At 48.3% G+C, this 7500-nt stretch overlaps 1 non-coding gene and 1 pseudogene across 1 annotated transcript; both read left to right on the forward strand.

Moving 5' to 3' along the window:
• The first annotated feature begins 934 nt into the window (after window positions 1-934).
• On the forward strand, window positions 935-1089 carry LOC143266392 (5.8S ribosomal RNA). The gene has a single exon (XR_013041392.1). It is a non-coding gene; the product is annotated as a 5.8S ribosomal RNA (ribosomal RNA).
• Window positions 1090-2909: 1820 nt separating this feature from the next.
• The window catches only part of LOC143266397 (large subunit ribosomal RNA), an 8299-nt pseudogene continuing 3708 nt past the window's right edge, over window positions 2910-7500 (forward strand).

Here is a 7500-nt window from a genome sequence, read left to right on the forward strand (position 1 = left end):
TTTCTATAATTTTTATTCTTGATTCGTGTTGCGTACTCTCTCGACCCCGTGTGAAAACACGAGAGAGAATATAAAGAAATATTTTGGGACGTTTGGTAACGAAATGCATGGGTTTGCGAAAAAAAATTGTTAAATTTCTTGTTTTTTTTTTTTCGCCCGCTTCGTGAGAGACTCTCATTTTATTTTCTTTCTCTCTATAAATTTTGTCTTTGGACCAAAGGGAACACCCCCTTTTAGCCTCTCTCTATTTCGTGTTAAACGAGAAACGAAATTTAGAGTGTGACACGGAGGCTTTCACGCGGGGGGTGTCCGGGTAACCGATGGAAATCGAACCACGAAACCGCTTCGACGAACGAAGTCGCAACTTCACGAGAGTCCGCCTGCTTACGACGGACGATATGGTAACGTATCGCTTTACGGACCGGCTGAGAAGCGAAAACGATAGCGTAGTCTCCTTCGTTGGTAGACCGATCTGACGCCGGCCATGGAGTGTCCGTATTGAATCTCGCGATACCGCCAAGACGTCCAATATATGTAAGCAGCGAGCAGGAGACTCTGTGTTACGCGCGACAGCGCGTTTCGTATTTTCCACGGTTTTTGAATGACTTTACCACCCGGAACGGACTGAAAACTCGCCGCACGAAGAGAAATGCGTCACAGAGCGTTGTTTCATCGGCGGTTCTGTAGTTTTATACGGTCCTTTACCCGTCCATGGACGTTATCGTGTCGTCTTAATCATCAATCAGCTCGGGTAAATCTGTGAACAGAGCTATGACGGGACGACGTCCGAATACCGATACTCGATCTTGCGCTTGGATTGGAGTTAGTATTCTATGGACAATCGAACGAATTTATAAACCAGGTTAAATAAATCACGTACATACTGGTTTTCAGACGCTGAGTTGTTAAATATGAACAAAAATTTTTATACGATTACCCTGAACGGTGGATCACTTGGCTCGTGGGTCGATGAAGAACGCAGCTAATTGCGCGTCAACGTGTGAACTGCAGGACACATGAACATCGACATTTCGAACGCACATTGCGGTCCACGGATACAATTCCTGGACCACGCCTGGCTGAGGGTCGTTTATATAACTAAAGACTGCTTGCGTTTGCCTTTAGCAGCAAAAGGTTTTCTCTTCATTGTTAAATTTTTTTCGGTACCGCTCGTCGTTCGACTAGATAAAACGAAACTGTTAAACGCCGAAAAGTCGAACGTTTCGGAGCGGGATCCGATGGTCGAACGCGAGAGAGAGAACAACTTGCGAAATTGGCGAAAACGTACGAGCGATGGTTGGACATTTCGTCGGCGTTTGACGCGGAGAATGTTAAATGGAACGTTCGTGTCTCGCCCTCTCTTTGCTAGTGTTCATTTTTTTCACAGGCGACAGAAGAACATTTTCGTATATCTCGCAATTCTTAGTTTTTAGGATCTTCTCGGCGGAATGCGCTTATCTCGGCTTGCGTGAGTCGTGGTTTCTAGTTAAACCCCTAAAAGAGACCATATACGACCGCCCGTGAAAGAGCGCTCCCGAGTCGAAAACACCTAACTACAGAAGGATATTTAGACGAGAGAGAAAATGATTCTTCGCCCTGCGAGAGAATTGTTAGACACCAATTGAAGGAAGCAAGCCGAGAGTAGAGCGTGTTTACGGCGTTTCTCCGCGCTCCCGACGTTGTCTGAAATGATTGTCGAATTTTTTTTTCGACGGTGCGAAAGTTTATACAACGAGGGGAAAAGTTAAAAATAAACGTGCGACGGAAGCTCTTTCACGGTTAAATTATTACGAGATCGTAGCTTCGCCACGTTTTTTTTAACATTTACAAGCGCAGATCGCTTCGTTGTCGTTGATTAGAAGCGGAAGACCGCGCGATCCCAATACGGGTTCCGGTCGTCCAGTCCTCGAAGTGCATAATTGTGCCGGACGGACGTTGAAAAACCCGGACCGATCGAACGATAAACGCTTATTTGGTGATCGTCTTGCGAGAGTCTCCCTTCATTGTTGTTCGTGTGTTAAATTTCTTTTATCGAACAACGGTCGAACGCAAATGAACAATGACATTTACACCGAAGATCGATCTCGAAACGCTTTTGTTCCTCCTTTTGTGCGCTCGTGGTTTCATCGAACGATATATACACGACGAAGGTGTACCACGCACGTTAAAAATGGGATTTCTTTTTTCCTTTAACCCTTTATTCTCTGGACCATGATAAGTCACCGATGGTTTACATGGCTGTCTCTGGCATTCTCGCCCTTTTCTTGGGATTTTGCGTCGGAACGCGACAGCAAAAGAAAAAACGTATCGGACGATGCGTCTTTACGGTTTATCGACCGTCGAGTGTATATTCGAACGTAAATATGTTGTAACGGTATATGTATCCTTTAGGGGACAAAAGAAACATGAAACGATCGTGTGCGAGAGCGCGCCGAGGGTAAGAAGAAAAGGTGTCCGACCTTTATCTCCTCGTTGTCGTAGTCTCTCCTCGTCGTTTGTTTTAACGCGCCCTGGATAGATAAAAAGATATATCCGATTATAATATATACATATATACTCCGACGCGAGTCGAGAACAACCGGACGTCGTCGTCGTCGTTTTTTTTTTTTGTCGTTGTCCCGCCTGCCCGAATATGCGGCGTTTTAAGTGCCTTTTTTCTTTTGTCGAACAAAAGAGAGAGGAGACACCGAGCTTTCATTTTGGCTCGTACGTACCTTCGAGTAGTCGACGATATTGTGTTGATCCGAAAAGAGAAAAATAGTTGGTTATCGAACGATACAAGGAAAAAATCGAACGACATAATCCCTGTGCGTCGTTGGTATTAATATACCTTTCGTATTACGTGTCGAAACCCCGAAAAGAGCGTACAGTTTGTGGTATAACTTTGAAAAGAAATAATAAAATTTCGACGACCTCAGAGCAGGCGAGATTACCCGCTGAATTTAAGCATATTAATAAGCGGAGGAAAAGAAACTAACAAGGATTTCCTTAGTAGCGGCGAGCGAACAGGAATGAGCCCAGCACTGAATCCCGCGGTTAACGCCGCTGGGAAATGTAGTGTTCAGGAGGATCCGTTTATCCCGAGACATCGAATCGCGTCCAAGTCCATCTTGAATGGGGCCACTTACCCATAGAGGGTGCCAGGCCCGTAGCGACCGGTACGCGTCTCGGGTGGATCTCTCCTTAGAGTCGGGTTGCTTGAGAGTGCAGCCCTAAGTGGGTGGTAAACTCCATCTAAGGCTAAATATGACCACGAGACCGATAGCGAACAAGTACCGTGAGGGAAAGTTGAAAAGAACTTTGAAGAGAGAGTTCAAGAGTACGTGAAACCGTTCAGGGGTAAACCCGAGAAACCCAAAAGATCGAATGGGGAGATTCATCGTCAACGAAGCTGGCTCCCGTGTTGGTGCGATAGTGCCCCGGATGGTCCCGTTACGGCGGGTTTCCCATCGGCGTGGGCACACCACCCGCGGCGAATGTTCCGGCTATGTAGTCGTGCACTTCTCCCCTAGTAGAACGTCGCGACCCGTTGCGTGTCGGTCTAAGGCCCGAGGCGAAGACTGTCCGTCGCTTTTAGCGTACGATGACAGCCCCTTGGATGCCCGGCCGACTGCGCGACGGTACTCAGACGGTATCGGGCCGCAAAATTCTCGAACGCACTGCGTCCAGGACCGCCGCAAGCTCGTTCCAGTCTAGATACCGGATGTACGGACTTAGCGCCGTAACCGGGCCTGGCGGGCTGTTGGCAGGCGGAGTCCTTGGACTGGCCAAACTTTGAATTACCGGTCGGCGACGCTATTGCTTTGGGTACTCTCGGGACCCGTCTTGAAACACGGACCAAGGAGTCTAACATGTACGCGAGTCATTGGGATTTGATAAACCTAAAGGCGAAATGAAAGTGAAAGTCGTCCGTGAAGTCGACTAAGGGAGGATGGGCCTCGTTACGATTAGGCCTCGCACTCCCGGGGCGTCTCGTTCTCATTGCGAGAAGAGGCGCACCTAGAGCGTACACGTTGGGACCCGAAAGATGGTGAACTATGCCTGGTCAGGACGAAGTCAGGGGAAACCCTGATGGAGGTCCGTAGCGATTCTGACGTGCAAATCGATCGTCGGAACTGGGTATAGGGGCGAAAGACTAATCGAACCATCTAGTAGCTGGTTCCCTCCGAAGTTTCCCTCAGGATAGCTGGCACTCGACTCGAACGCATAACGAGTCTCATCTGGTAAAGCGAATGATTAGAGGCCTTGGGGCCGAAACGACCTCAACCTATTCTCAAACTTTAAATGGGTGAGATCTCTGGCTTGCTTGAATTTTCATGAAGCCACGAGATATAAATTGATAAAATTTTTCTTGGATCAGAGTGCCAAGTGGGCCAATTTTGGTAAGCAGAACTGGCGCTGTGGGATGAACCAAACGCAGAGTTAAGGCGCCTAAGTCGACGCTTATGGGATACCATGAAAGGCGTTGGTTGCTTAAGACAGCAGGACGGTGGCCATGGAAGTCGGAATCCGCTAAGGAGTGTGTAACAACTCACCTGCCGAAGCAACTAGCCCTGAAAATGGATGGCGCTGAAGCGTCGCGCCTATACTCCGCCGTCAACGGCAAGTGCGCAGGAACGGGATTTAGTTCCCGTTCTCCATGAAGCCTTGACGAGTAGGAGGGTCGCGGCGGTGTGCGCAGAAGGGTCTGGGCGTGAGCCTGCCTGGAGCCGCCGTCGGTGCAGATCTTGGTGGTAGTAGCAAATACTCCAGCGAGGACCTGGAGGACTGACGTGGAGAAGGGTTTCGTGTGAACAGCCGTTGCACACGAGTCAGTCGATCCTAAGCCCTAAGAGAAATCTAATGTTGATGAGGTGTCCTAAAATTCACGCTTTTCGAACGCAAATGACAAACATACGTACGCTCGCACGCACGTACGCGCGCAAAAGGCAAAAAATGTTAAAAAGAGAAAAAAATTGCAGTTAAATAACAATTTACGTCGCCGTCGTTTCGTGTTTGTGTCCTAATCCACCGCTCGAACATGATCATTTTTATTGATAAATTGACAAAAACGTTGAACGCTGAAAAAAAATGATCGCGGTTCGGATCGATGGATACTTCACGTTCGACGTGATGCGACGTTGTCGAACGCCTGAAAGCGATTTTTTTTCTATTTTTTGCTTGGTTAAATCTTACAAACTATCGAACGCAAGTCGTGTCGTCGTTGCGTCGCAGATGCGTCGTTGTTTATATAATTTTGCGTGATTTGGGAAGAAACACACCCATCGGGCGAAAGGGAATCCGGTTCCTATTCCGGAACCCGGCAGCGGAACCGCATACCAATCGGGCCCTCGTAAGAGTGTTCGTCGGGGTAACCCAAAATGACCTGGAGACGCCGTCGGGAGATCTGGGAAGAGTTTTCTTTTCTGTATAAGCGTTCGAGTTCCCTGGAAACCTCTAGCAGGGAGATAGGGTTTGGAACGCGAAGAGCACCGCAGTTGCGGCGGTGTCTGGATCTTCCCCTCGGACCTTGAAAATCCAGGAGAGGGCCACGTGGAGGTATCGCGCCGGTTCGTACCCATATCCGCAGCAGGTCTCCAAGGTGAAGAGCCTCTAGTCGATAGATTAATGTAGGTAAGGGAAGTCGGCAAATTGGATCCGTAACTTCGGAATAAGGATTGGCTCTGAGGAGCGGGGCGTGTCGGGCTTGGTCGGGAAGTTGGCCAGGCTGACGTGCCGGGCCTGGGCGAGGTGAACGGTTGGCGACTTCGCGTCGCGTCCCGGAATCCGAGCTCGGTCCCGTGCCTTGGCCGCCAACGGATCTTCCTTGCTGCGAGGCTTCTTGTGACGGCTTCGGCCGTCCTTTTCGCCTCTTCGGCCGCCATTCAACGCTTAGCTCAGAACTGGCACGGACTAGGGGAATCCGACTGTCTAATTAAAACAAAGCATTGCGATGGCCCTCAAGGGTGATGACGCAATGTGATTTCTGCCCAGTGCTCTGAATGTCAACGTGAAGAAATTCAATTAAGCGCGGGTAAACGGCGGGAGTAACTATGACTCTCTTAAGCGTAAATCGCTCCGAGTTTCTCCTTCGGTTCGCCGGGGGAAAAACTCCGTCGCTTGCGTGAGTCATGGTTGCAGGGATGGCAATGCGTAACTCAGACCTCTCGTTAGGTCCTTCAGCCTCTCCCATCCAAGTCGCACGACCTACCTCCTAGTGGTACCTGCCGGTAACGTGACTGGTTGGCTGTTTGGGTGACTCACGTCACCATCGCAGTCCCAGTCACGGCTAAACGGCGTGCGGCGATTCTGGCGAAAGCCAAATGGACCCTTCGGGTTTGCAGCCCGCTGGGTTCATGCCTTCGGGCGAAGTTTAATGCACCAAAGAAAAATCAAACAAGCCTCGGATGGCCGGATTGCTCTACCCGGGGGGTGAACACCCTTCCGGGCGTTGACGACAATGGCGATAGTATAAGGAATCATGAGTCGGTACAAAATTTAAATATATGCCCTTCCTGTAGAATTGACCTGAGCAGTCGTACGTCGGCGAGTGCTGCCCAACACAAGCGGCGATGCAATGCACCCCCTAAACAGGCCGATGGATACACGTGCGAGATATGCAAAAATCCTTATAAGACCTTCGCCGGTCTGCGTCAGCACCAGCGCAGAACCCACCCAGAACAATACAATAGTGCAGACCTTGAGCTACGGGACAAGAGATTGGCTACATCCAAAGCGAAATATACAGATTCCGAAATTAAAATGATAGCATGCCATGAAGCCAAAATTGAAAATAGACAAAATATGTTCGCAAAAGATATTTTAAAGATATTATCAGAATTCTCTGGACGACCTTTGGAAGGAATCAAAAAACTACGACAGAGAGATATATACAAGTCATATTTAGATGAACAGACCAAGGATGTAGACAATACAAGCATTCATGAGGAACATCCGCTAACACCGAGGGATGATGTGCAGCAAGTTGAGGAAGCTGCCGTGAATAGTGCCGCCGAAGAACAGACATCCAACGCGGGTGGTGATGACTCTAGCGCTTGCCATCTAATAAAATCGAGCGAGATGTGCTGTCTTCTGCGTGAGGTTAAAGCCGAAGCATCTGGCACAATGTCCCGTATCATTGAGGCCGTGCTTGGAGATACCCCACCTCTGGAGGTTACTGATATGCTCGACCATTTCATCAGATCCATACCTGAAACAGAAAAAGAAAGTAATGAAAACAATAACAAAAGTAAATACAAACACAACAACAATAGTAACTTATGTAAACAAGGTAAAGCAAAACAAAGAAATAGTAACAACAAACAAGTAAATAATCGCAAAAACTACAATGCAAATTCATTCAATAAACGAATTGGCAACCGCTCAAAAAGGAAATCATCTGAGTATGCACGCATCCAAAAATTATACAGAAAAAACCCAAGCCAAGTGGCTGAGCATATACTAACCGGAAACAACATAAGCGTATCGGAGAAGCCTCCAATGGAAAAATTTTTCGACTAT

Source organism: Megachile rotundata, unplaced genomic scaffold (genome assembly GCF_050947335.1).
Source record: "Megachile rotundata isolate GNS110a unplaced genomic scaffold, iyMegRotu1 scaffold0522, whole genome shotgun sequence".
NCBI lineage: Eukaryota > Metazoa > Arthropoda > Insecta > Hymenoptera > Megachilidae > Megachile > Megachile rotundata.